The 13,402-nt window shown below is 41.3% G+C and overlaps 1 protein-coding gene across 9 annotated transcripts in view; it reads right to left on the bottom strand.

Moving 5' to 3' along the window:
• The window catches only part of PHACTR1 (phosphatase and actin regulator 1), a 308,828-nt gene that overhangs the window by 137,805 nt on the left and 157,621 nt on the right, over positions 1-13,402 (bottom strand). The window contains exon 1 of one of the 9 annotated variants that reach the window (XM_075745041.1): positions 12,768-13,357. The exons of 6 other annotated variants lie outside the window; for them this stretch is intronic. The gene's annotated coding sequence lies outside the window, so the exon portion shown is untranslated. Of the gene's footprint in view, positions 1-9,811; positions 10,065-12,767; positions 13,358-13,402 lie in introns of those variants that run through there. 2 more of the 9 variants (XM_075745040.1, XM_075745039.1) reach the window with 2 other exon arrangements.

Below are 13,402 nucleotides of genomic sequence, written 5' to 3'. Positions count from 1 at the left end.
AGTAATTACACCAAATGGCACATTTATAATGAGCATAAATCTGAGTTTAAAAAAAATAAAAATCAGTAACAGCCTAGCAAAAAAAATATGTTTCACTGGACTCTGAAAAAAGACAGTCTGTATCCATGTTCAGGAATTTAAAATAAGGACTAAATAGTTCTCCTTTGAGTACCTAAGTGCAGCTACATATGGTCTTTGCTGATTGTCATTACAATGGGAATTCTTTTGTTGATTCAAATGATGGTTAGTTTAGACCCTTGGCTGTGGTGAAATTTCTGTTTAGGCTCTTATGGTAGAGGCTTGAGTTTCAGAGCTGAGTATTTGGAAAGGAGAAAAATGCCCATGGCTCCTTTAAAGTCATGAATAAAGCATGGCAGGTTGATGGCTAAAATACACTGAGTATTACTGTGTGGTTTTTCATAGCTATGGTTTCACTTTTTTTCAGCATTCTAGGGTGTCCTATGGATGCTGAGCTCTGCAGGATATTGCTCTTGCTCAGTAGATTTAGAGCAAAGCCTCTGGTTTTAAAAACTGTTGCCTTTAAAAAAAGATGGAGCCCATCAGGTAATCAAATTGCTATATCTACCTAAGAAATGTTACAGTCAAAAAGGAAGGATCTATGCACGTAGCTTCAAGTTCATGAATAATTCCATGTTCAGCAACCAGAAATAGCTCAGAAAACGAGAAAGTGTTTAGATCAGAGCTAAGAAAAAAAAAATACTACAGGGAACCAAGAAAACACAATCATTGAAAAAGCTACTGAAATAGTTTCAGCAGCTTTATGCATGGAAATAACGTTAGCAGAGAGAAACAAATGAAATCCTGATCATACCAAAGTGAACAGCAAAGGTCACAAGGAATAGGATTACCCTACCCAAGCCATCTAGCAATGGGATGACCATCTTGGGAATTAGGGATGTATTTTGTCCTTGGGGCTATCAACACTTTGCAAATGAAAGTAAAATATGGCCCTCTGCTCTTTGCTTATGAGTAATGAGATGAGCAGGAGGAGTGAGGGGAGATGAACTCCACTATATGTGGTCCTTCTCACGTGGGGTTGAGATATGCTGGTTGCATACTAAAATCTGCCTCCTCAGACGTCAGAGGACTTTATTGGCCAAAGCTGTAAACAGGACCTTTCCAGCATGCTAAAATTCACCTACAGAAAAAGAAATTGCCTGAGAAGACATTAGAGCAAGTGGTCTTAATGAGCGCTTTCCCCTGTATTGATAGGAATGACCCCTTTCTGCGGTGTTTGAGAGAGGAACCAGTGGCACGTTGTGAGCTGCGAATGCGAGCAGAGCGCCCTGGCAGCGCGATGGAGTGTGCCTATACACAGCCACTTGACCATGAAATTGGCAGTAAAGTTCATTTCACAACATTGTGAAGGTAACCGTGATAGGCATCTGCATGAGATTTCATTTCAATACAGAAGTAGGATAAAATACAACCAAAGCCTGACATTTCTTACAACTAAAACAAAGTTATCTTTTTTTACCCGTTCACTGCTGGCACTGGACAAAGCAACAAACTGATGAAATCTGAATTCCCTAAATGCTGAAATTTTCCTCTCAAAGTTGTCAAGATTCTGCTACCAAGCACATAAAAAAACTCCCAAACACAACAACTACAACACAAGCCTTTCTGAGCATTTTTGAGAATATAAATTGCCTCTGTCCTATGGGGAATAGTGTTCTCAATTTTAAGTACCGATCTCTTTTGGGCAAAGTATTTGTACAACATCCTACACGTGTCATGGATCCCCTTCCATCAAGTCACATGCCGAACTTCCACATATGCTCTTCCAACAGAACTGGAGTCTTTGCCACACATACCTAATTTTCAAAAATCTCTTTACTTAAACACCATTTGGTTTGAACCTGCAAGTCAGAGACTGGTCTGAACTACGACATCTGGCTGAGTACCTCAAGCTTTACAAAGTTGGTGATGGTGCTCAGAATGACACATCTCTCAAGCATTTTGCTACAAAAGGAGGAAACAAGAAACAAAACAGATATGCTTGCAGGTACTTACAAACAAACATACAGAAATAGAGCCTGCTATACAAAAAATGCAATAACAACACAAAAATCTGAAATAAATGAATCATAGCAGGTAAAGAACATGCCTTCATTTGTTTGCTAAACACAGCGAATAGCTGTATTAGCTCAGAGCAGCTGATATTTAAAATTACCACCCATCTTCATATAGGCTTGCAACATTTTTTTTAATTTTTTTTTATTTATCACACAGGGCCCCAATGTCCAAAGAGTGCTAAGGGAAAAGAAAAAACTAATGAAAACAACCCCAAAGAAAAATATCGTCAAAAAGTGTCTCTCTTGAGCCTCCGTGTAATGCCAGAAAATGTATTAGTGAACTGATGCTTGTCTTGCTGCTTAGTGAACTGGCTGTTCTGCCAACTGGAGATGAATTGGAGAAAGAAGGATCAGTTCACTGCAACTACAGGATCTCCCTATTTTCTTTTAGGCCCGTGGGTTTCCACGCACAGCACAAGCATATTGAGTTCAGAAGGAAAACAGCGTTTGATTCAGATGACAGCAATGCATAGAAAGCCAATCCCACATTAGAAACTTCAGTACTTTCCTAGAGTCAAACACTGCAGACAAAATGCTGCCCTTAATTTAATGTGACACATAAGAAAGAGAAAAGAAAACACCTCCTGAATTCTAGCTTGTTTGCACACGCCACTTAGGGAGGGGACTTTGAAGGAAGGGAAGCTACATAAACCAAGGCTCACGAGTCCCTCCTTACTTTCCCATTTAGGTATCGTGTCTAATTCTGGTGGCTGATAGAGGACTCAAAGACTGGCAGCTATCGAGAGTACACAGAAATTGCTCTTCTCAATTCAGATGCTGGAGCAGACAGCAAATCCCATCTTAAGTGCCACAGCAGACCGCTAGAAGACAACCCCTCACCCTTACAGCTATAAACCAGCTGACAATTACTTTGGGGCTGTAAATATTAACGAAAGTTTTAGTCATCTCACTCTTCTATTGCTCAACAGGGTACAATTCAGATTGAAACAGCCAAAGTTCCACACACTTCTCTGCACCTGGCTTTTCCTTCAGCCTGAACCCAAATTTCAAAGATATTTATCCAATAAAACCACTGTGCTAGTGTAAGGAAAGCATCTTGTTTTGTCGGTGCATGGGAGGAGGAAAGGGAAGAGGTCTTTCAATACTGGTTCAGCTTCTGGTTCAGAGAGTTTCCCCTGTCCATCCATCCGTCCATCCACATGTCTGTGCATTTACACTGCTGACTCTTCAGTCTGAGCAGCTGAATTTTTAGCAGTGTTGACATTTTAAGTAGATTGGAAAGTAAAATGAGAAAGATAAAATGCTATAAAGCTCAATAGCAGCATGACACACATACTCTTTACATCATTCAATTTCAGCTGATGTAGAAGAAATAACTTTTCTACTGATTTTATTTATTTACTTTACCAAAAGCAAGGTCAACACACTCTCCATGTTAAAAAAAACCATTGCAGCTGTGCACACGCTGCATCAGATAGTATCTTAATATTGGAAACGTCAAAGCAGCTGCACCCAATGGATGTGTAAAGAGAGATAAAGCCAGTGCCATAATCCTTATGACATGGACTGCTGACACGAGGGACTGTGGATATGGTCCATGTGGATGTGAATATATGGTTCACCAATACTTCAGAGAAGCTTGCTAATACATGGACTGTGGATGCAGTAGACCACAGTGGCATTTCCAGGCCTGGCTCATTTGTCAGGATGTAGTTAATGATTATTCTAATTATTTATCTCAAGATCCCCAATGCACTCAACTCTGCTTACCAACATTTCCATCTGTTGATTCTTGAATCTGTGTTAAAAGGATAACTAATATTCAGGACAACGGTATTTGTGTTGCAACTGTACGTCCTTCAGCCCACTGCTGCCGATGAAGAATATTGTTCTCAACTCTTTCTAACAAAACTTAGACATGCCTTTCTTGAAATGACCTGATATTCTCAGTGTTACCATCATTACACTTCTGTGCTTGCAGACCTTTACAAGGAAAGATTTAAAAGACCATTAGTCTCTGTTTTTTCAAACAGATAATCAACTTCTCTTAGGAGGCAAGGTGAAATAAAAATCATTCTCTGCTACCAAAATCTCCCAAGATAAATTAAATAATTGGTTCCATTTTAATTTTATTCCCTGTACTCCTCTTCCACAAAGCCATTAGACTAATGACCCAAAAAATGTCATACAAAAGATGACAGAGGGCAAGACCCTTCTCTTAAGCGGTGATAGGGGAGGGCATCTGCTGAACGGCAGCGCTAAGCCCATCATCCTAGTCTTGGGCTGCACAGGGCAGGGCAGGAGGAAGGAAAGAGAAGACTCGAAGTACATCTGACATCCTTTAAAAAATGTCCCAAGCAAGATATACTGAGCCCTCCCTGCACAACAGGCTGTACATTTTAAATTGCAACCCTTGGGCTTCGGAGGTCCAATAAGTAGCTGAGACTGAACACCTCTCCCAGTTATGGGCAAAAAGAAATGGGTACAACAGTAATCTCAGTTACACAAACCACGGTCTCAGAGCCTGCATGGGGGGAAGCTGGGGAAATGTTTAGCTTTTACTCCTGGGTCATATTTTTAAACCTTCAAAATTTCCACTATCTGTGCAGAGAAAATCTGCAGAGATTGTCAAGTCAGGTCTGGTCATCTCTTATTCGTGGTTTTTCCTACTTGGGATCAGGAGCTTGCCTTTGGGAAGGAACATTGCTTGTCCATGAGATCTCTCTCAACAGCACATCTTCATGGTGGCTGCTGGGCACTATGATTTTGGGGGTATCTTTTAGATAGGGTGGCCTGGGCATAACTAAGACAGAATGATACATCTAGTAGTTCCAAGAAGCTACAGCAAGTGGTCTTACAATGACTGATTTTATTTTTGATTTAAATTATACCGTGTGTTCATTGTTTTTCAGAGCAACAGAAATAATTCATCTTCTTTTGAATCTAAGAGTCTCATCCAAAGGCAGAGGCTCTACTAGACCTGCCTCATCTTCAGTAAGCTGGACCCAAAGCCAGGAAAGTCAAGGAGAGATGACAGGGAGAAGATCAGACATTATTTTATTCCCCTCTGCTCAATCCTTCCTGAGACGAGGAGACTAAAAGCAACAGACCAGTGAAGATTCATGTCACTTCACAAGAGCCAAAAAAGTGCAAGACGACAGTTTTCCAGCTCATAGGGGTGGCAAGAACATCATTATTTTCCAAGAAGCGTGCAAATCAAAGTCACAAAGGAAAAATGGAGCCTCCAAGTACGTCCCAACTTCACCCCTTTGCAGCTTTGCTGCATCCATCAAGATAATGGCAAACATCACGGTACCCTCCAGTTTCTAAGAAAGCGATTGCAATGTCCAGCCAGGGCTGGCTTAACCACTATACGCTCTGGTGCTGCCCTTCAACTGCCCCGGTGTCCTGATGCTGGGTTTCGGCTAACAGATTTGGGAAGATGCGTGAGACCTGGCATGATGGATTAACCAGACTACAAACATTTCCAATTAATCTTAGACACCCTGGCAGACTGTTAGCAAGGTGGTACCACATACACTTACACTGTTGCTCCTGAAATTATGTTCTGGCTAATCGGGGGCTGAATAAGGTGACAACAATAGGAAGCCAAATTCAGTATTGTTTGATTATACACAAGACAATATTAGGAGATACAAAGGAATAGCTATACATTTACTACCAGACATTGAAATAAACTCTCGCAATACAAAAATTAACATAGAATGTCTACCTCTGTTGCTGAGGTACCAGCAATGACTGATAACGTTACATATATAACAGTATACTCAAAAGGACAAGTTTTGCTCGTCAGTCAAGAAGCCCATAAATGAACTCTGATGCTTTTAACAGTACAATATTAACTCTTGTTTCTAAACAGAGGCAAAAGGTATTATAATAGCACAAACTGATATAAGTAGTACGGGTTACAAACTAAAAGAAAGAAAAAGTGAAACAAAAAGAGACAAAAGGAAGAGATGTCATGTGGCAGAATACTGAATAGATTATCTCTCCTGATTTCTTCCCTACATACTCAGTATTTTTCTGCTGCTTAGCTCTGACTGGCAGTGATGATATTAATGAATAAAATTCCAACAATTGATGTAAAGTGAAGTACTTCCATATATCTCATTTTCTTCTAAAGAATCTCAAGTTTTAAAAAAAGAAACAGGCCAACTATGCCAACCATCCTCTAAGAAAAACACCTCTAAGCAATTAAGGGAACTACTCAGAAAAAACAAAACACAGAAATGGAAACTAAGTGGGCAGGGATCAAAGCTTACAGTAGGACACAGGGATGATGCAAAAAGGCACGGAAAGCCAAGCTTGTTCAGTCAGGCCCATATCAGATGGTTTGAAGTGGTCTCATGACAGCAGAGTGAGAAGAGAACCTGCTCCTCCGTGATCTATGCCATCTTCTGCATCTTGTCCCTTTTTTTATGCACTGCCTCCCCCCTTAACACATGGAAAACTTGGGGCCTTTCATGGCTTATCAAATAGTTCTCTTTTGTATATCTGACATATCCAGCTCAATACAGAAGAATCAAAACTAGGCATACTACTCAAGAAGACAACAAATACTTAGAGCAGAGGATTATTGCTAAATACAGGAAATACGCTGTATTGCTTTCATCAGACTTGATGGCATTTTTTCTGCTTTTTTGAACTCCTTACAAGGAATTGATTTTTCACCGCGTGTTCAGTGTTGCCCCAATCTTTGCATTTGAGGCTTACACATCCCAACACTTTAAACTTGGTTCTCAGAATAGAGAGAGAGCAGGATGGTGAGATGCTATCAAAAGATGACAATTGAGTTACATCATTGAAAAGGAGAGAAATCAATGAGAGGAGACAGGACTGAAACAGGCTGATCGTCTGCTCTCTAAAGACCCAAAGAATTGGTGTGTCCTCTTATTAGTGTCCTTATGTCAACACTGCGTAATAAAAAATGAGAGGGTGCTGAGCCGTTGTGACCAATGCCATCATTTTTGTTGGTTTTGTTCCTAAACCTCCTCAAATCAATGACAGATGTATAGAATTCCCGGAAAAGGTGGCTAACATTTCTCTGGTAGGGACACACGAGTTTTCACTGGAAAACAAGGGATTTAGACATCTGCTTGCACAAGCTTGACCCAATCTTGTGTACACCTTTTTCCCCCATACTATCTCATTTACCAAAGTAAAGACCTCACATACTACTTATATTGTTCCTACAGTTTCAGTCAATAAAGTAAATTATATTGCAATTTTGCACAAGGCATCTTCCAGGGCTCTTTAAGCCCGGAGCTCTACTGGGTGACAGCCCATGCAAGACTGGCCGTGAACTTGCCATTGCCAGCACAGCCTTGCCTGGAATGGTACACAGCTGGCTTATTTTGTGGCCAGCAGTTTTTGCTACAGGAAGTTTAAGAGGGTATCAGCTAGCCACTACGGAGATGCTCATGAACAGTTAATGACTTACCCCATGCTAGGTGGTTTCCTTTAGCTTTATTTTGGGACTTAAAAGTAGATGTGATCTCTTCTCTCTTTCCCCATCCCTTTTCTTTCCTTTTCCTGCAGACTAGCCAAGTGAAATAATTTCTAGTGTGTAAGGAAAGCCTCACATGTCACCAGTCAGCCTTTTGCATTTCCTGGTCTTAGCATGTAAGTCAAAGGTACACCCTCTCCTACCCAAAGTGACGTCCTCCTTCCTCTTCTATTCCTTGCCCCTCTCCTCCCTGCCTGCAGGCCATGCACAGCCACGCCAGTATAGAACAGATCTGTTATTCTCTGATCTCAGGACAAAACCATGGGTAACTGATGAGTTTCTGTCAGTCCCTAATGTGCAAGACACACTGACGGAAGCCAGGCGCTGGGACTCTGCCCTCCTCGCTCTCTGGTAAAGGAAAGGTAAACGATTGTGTCCTGCCTGCCTTGGGATTTTGCCATCTGTAAGATACCATGAATAAGAGTCACACTTTCCTCCTGAAAAGGCACATTTATTCTCAGCCTGGGCTCTTATCTTCCCGAGCAGAAAGAGATGCTGGTGGGAGCAAAGTGTCCCACCAGGGTCCCCAGCAGCCTGTTGGGATGTGGAGTATCTTTGCTCGACCTCATCAACCGTCTCTGGCATAGCACCATATTCACCCAAATCAAACACTACAGAGTTCAATTGGCAAAAATAAACCAATATTATTTTATGATCTGTGCTGTCAAGGAGACATATTTCACTCTGCAATGTAAGACCATGCCTTCCCCTCACACCCCTCTAAGGTAACTATTGCTCAGAGACTAAAGACACACATTGAACAATTGTATCAGCTGTTGAAATCTCAAACATGTTTTTCAGCTTCCCAAACTTCACAGCAGGACCAGGTACGCTGTTTTTTTGCCTACTTTTCCATTCTGTGTAGTCTAATTTTTTTCCTTCAAAATATTTTAGGTTTTTCAACAGGTACACTTGTAAAGGACTGCAATGCCTCATAGCCACATACTGCGCTCACTCTAGAGATGGTAATGGAAGAGCAGCTACCATTTGAAATAATGTGAGAATTAGTGGAGGAAAACTTGTTTTTATACACAGCTCTTGCAGGGCTTGTGGCTTGTCTAGAAGATAACTGTTTCATTTAATAATTACTTTTGTGCAAAGCAAAATAATCACCTCACAGACAATTTCTTAAGTGACGATGAAGTTAACGTTCTCCAAGTTCCTGGTTGAAAAAAATAACAGTCTTCAATTCCAGGTGGGAATCACACACACACACGGATCCCCCTCACCCCCCTTTCCATTCGGAAAAGATATTTATCTGGAAGCTCTAGGAAAAGGACAGCAGCAGAAAAACAAGTGCTGGAATTCCTACGGCAACAGTATCTCAGTCCATGCTGATTTGCATGCATATATAAGATAATGAATCATTTCTGCTTAAACAGCAAAACCCTGAAGTATAGGAGCATACAATAAGCAGACAGGATTTGAGTTCTGAATGAAACCTTTCTTGGTATGTTTATTCTTAATATTATTTATCTTTACACCACACTTGTACCTAGAGGCTATTATTCTTAGTATTGTTTATATTTACACTACACTTGTACCAAAAAACCTGGAGCCCCACAGTCCTTGGCACTAGGAATGCAAATACCAAGAGATAGACCTTTCCCCCCCACTAAAGGACTCAGTCTGTTTACAGACCAGTAGGCAGGTGAAAGGAAATCCTATTATCTCCGTTTTACAGACAGGGAACTTAGGTATGGAGTGACATGGATGGACATGTCCAAAACCACCCAGAGATCCTCTGCAGAGGTGGGAACTGAACTGATAAACTCATCTGTCACTCCAATACAAACTGCTTTTTTCTGTGCTGTCCCTCTCTTCCAATGCACTGGTAGGTAACTGCTCTCCACTTAAGTTTTGTTGTCGGATCCTCTGCATAAAAATCAAAAGTATCCCACTTAAATTGCTTCACTCGTTCTTTCTGTTGGGTCATTTCTGGGTACCTTTGAAACCTCTACAGTTTTTTCTAGTCACACTAGAGATGCGTCTAAACCACGTTCCAGATTCAGGCTCAGACTTCTGCAGGAGACTGAGATTTGCAGTCAGTTTTAAGTGTATGACCATGTTAAATAAAACCCAGCCAAATGTCTTCTCCCTGTTTTTGTTCCTGTAGCTACAGTTCCCTTGCTCATCAGTCATGGCATCTGCTATGACCCAGCACCACCACAGCCCTCTCTCCCAGAGGCCACTGAAATCAGTACATTGAGAAGTGCTCTGTACATACCAGGAGATGTTTAGCATCGCACAGACCCAGTGCACCTGGATCTCTTGTACTTCTAGCTCGTTCTGCTTTACAAGCTTATCAGTCACTTTCCCATGTTTAAGTTCAGAAAGTATTTTCACTCTCCTTCATGCTTCTGGCACTTTCAAAATCCCTCCATCTGTGTGGTCTCCTCACTTCTTGTCTGTCTTTTCTTGGGAATTTTGCAACTCTTCACCATCCCGCTTCTCGCAACATCTACCTCGCAGCACTCCTCTGGCAGCTCAGCCCTTTTATAGCTGGAGGTGACTCATTTCTTTCTACACTTGACCTCTCCCTCTCGGTTCCGTCTACCATGTCTGATTGCCTCTCTGGCATCCTGTCCTGGATGTCCCGTGGCCACTCAAACTCCGCAGGGTGAAACCACACACCTCACTCTTCACTCACATACAGTTTCACTACCTCTCCATTTCTAACACTATTTCTGCTATTCTGTCACCCAGACTCTCAGTATTGGTACTTTATACACTCTCTCTCTGTTTTCTATTTCCCAACTAAATTAGCATTAAATACATCCATTCCTTTCAGGCCAAGGGCTAAAGCATCTCCCACTTCCATCTGCATTACTGTAACCTCCTGCTTCTCTTTGAGCTTCTCACTTCTTATTTTTTTACCTCATCAGAATGCTGCATCCACATCAACTCCCTTTATCTTTACTTCACTGAGCCCGTCTGCATGTCCAAATTCCTTCACCGACTTCTCTCTAAATTACATGACCTCCCTTCCAAGATATCATACGACTCAGCACCTGCCTCCATCTTTTCCTTTGGTTTCACATCTGTCTGTTCTGCTATTCTCCTAGTCATGACTTTGCTAGATTAGATAGTGGTCTTTGAAAGATTTCCCTCTGTTTCAGCATGAATTTTCCTTCTCCAGTTCTGCCAGTGCAGTAGCACAATGAGAACGCAGGGTAAGACGATGACTAGAATGTAGGACTCATAACTAGACTTAGAGGATATTGCAGCATGAAGTCTGGCTCGCCTATGCTATAAGCATTGAATCCTGGTCTTTGTACACAATTCCAACAAATATAATAGTTGTTCAGGTCACAGGACCCACACAGTACTTTTGGGTCCACTAGTGCAGTTTCAGGCCTGCAAGATCATGTATAAACTATATATAGGTTTGAATAGGAGGGTGGGGGTGTCCACATTGCAAAGTTTTGTGCATTTCCCATATAAAAAGTACTAAGTGGTCCCCTTTCTGGGGGAGGTGTGTCCTTTCTGGACCACTTTCTCTGCTCTTTAGGCTGTGCAACTATGAGGATGCACAGACATCTCGAGATCCCTACAGGTTTCTCTGTACCTGGGCTGGTCACAGGCTTTTACTTGATGTCCTGCTGATATTATGCTCACATCATAGTTTCAGTTCATTATATCATCCTTTCCCTCCAAATCCCAAAAGGTCTAGAACTGGTATTAACCAGGGAAATACTGGCATTGTTCAGTCCTGAAAAATGTATCAGAGTCAAGCCAGTGAGTGTGTTCAGCCAGCATAGCTGGGACTATGGTTTCTTTACTTTCTGAAACAAACTTGTAGCTGTGCATACTAGTAAGAAAGAAAGGATTAAGGCTGTACCAGTTTAAATAATTTTAAAATTATGACCATAACAGTTATTTGCATAGGGTGGAATGAAATCCTACCCCACAGAACAAGGGATTGAAAATGAACTGATGAGATGCTCTGGAAGCCTGCTGCCTCTCTGCTCTATTCTTTGCCTCTCTAGGGTTACTAGATTATCTCCTGTCAAGAGGCAAACCCTCCCCTCAGAGTATCTAATGGTTTGAAGCTAAATAATCAAACATAAAAAAGGAAACCAAGTACTTAACCTATTAGTCTGTTAAGAGGTACAAGTAACTGGAGTTATACATTCATAAGCATCCACGCATACACATATGTGCATTAAAGGGGAGGAAAGTAATGTTCTTTTCCTACTGTGCTAAGATTTAAAGTACAAGGTTGAAAAAAAACCCAAAAAAAGATGTTGGTGCAATTGAGATTTAGGTCAATTCAATTAATCTAGGAAAGCATATTTTTAACAAATGGCTTCATTTGGTTTTAAGGATAAGTAAAGCACACTAATAGTGTAAAGTACCTGCTGTTACTGCACACATTTAATATCTGTGGGGCTTGCTTTGACCAGCAGCACATAGGAGGAAAGAAAACACTCAATATTTTGTACAGCATTCATCAGATTCTTCCCTCTGCTGTAGTGGCATAAGCAGTAAGAGTGCTTAACCCACTGTGGGCTTCCAGGCTTCTCAGGCTATCTTCCCCCTTTACACTGAAAGCAATTCTGTTCAGCTTTAGCTGCAGTTTAATCAAAGGAAACTATAATCACACTAGCAGGATACTAATTCTGAAAAGACATTAGCAAAACCACAGTTACTTCATTAAACTGCAGACCTGTGGTTGACAAAGGACCATCAGATCCCAAATAATATTTTGTTCTTTTGCATTGAGCAAATGAAGGCAGCTTTGGTTAATAACAATAATAATAACAACAACAATCATCATCATCATCAGCCTCAGTGACAAAAGCTAAAAAATGAAGTGCCAACAACTACTGAGAACCTCAGCTCAGAAAATGGTAACAATTTCATATTCACATTTATCACAAAAAAAGCCTTTTCCTGACCTTCAGAAAATGAGATCTGTCTACTACATTAGGTAATAGAGAGCCCTAAGTCAACTGGCTTCAATCCTAAGTAACATGTAAAACCACACAGCAAAACAAAGTAATACCACATTGAACAAGAATGCGGGGTAACATCTGTGAGGCTGTTTTTTGCCTGAATGCTTTTATGCTCCTTTTAGTTCTCAGCTTCTCCTAATTGCTGACTTTGGCAAAATCCAAATAATTTGTCATTGTTGCCTTCCAATATTTGCATTCCCAGAAACATAAAAAGCATATACTTACCTGTAGCAACACCTGTAAGTGATTACACCGTCACTCTCTGAATACCCTCTGGAGGTTTTGCTCAGTCCCAAAAGGAGAGGGGGAAGGGATGAGAATAGTTGTCTGATGAAGAGCACTATACTAATTCCAATAAAAATACAATTTCCCCCATGTGTTTGACAGCACAGTGAAAATCATACTAGCTGGATTCCAGGTAAACCAGTCCTTCCAAATACTGAGTTGAGTCAAGCAAACTCTACTGCAGCACGATGAGGAAAAAGTTGATGTATGAAGGCAGAAAACCCTGATCTAAAATTCACGGGAATGGTAACAAAATACAATCAATACACACAGCAATTTCTATAGCAACTAGGGGAAAAAAGGAGGAAGAAAAAAAAAAGAGTTGGTTCCTTAACTGTTAGCACAAAGCTTCTCTGGCGAATGAGGGGACTTGTCCCTCTTGGCACCTCTCTGATCGACAGGCTGAATCGATGCCCAGTGCATTCCTCCCGCGCTCCCTTTCCTCTTTCCCTGGGATCTGTGAAGGAGCAAGCCGAGCATCCCAGGCTCCGACGGGAGCGCACACATGTACACGCACCCCCCCATGCAAGCAAACGCGCTCCCCTGCCTCTCTCCTACACCCACAGGATCTCGGC

The sequence above is a fragment of the Balearica regulorum genome, chromosome 2, assembly GCF_011004875.1.
Source record: "Balearica regulorum gibbericeps isolate bBalReg1 chromosome 2, bBalReg1.pri, whole genome shotgun sequence".
NCBI lineage: Eukaryota > Metazoa > Chordata > Aves > Gruiformes > Gruidae > Balearica > Balearica regulorum.
Note: the sequence above shows the minus strand (reverse complement) of the source record. Positions and strands in the feature narration are given on the sequence as shown.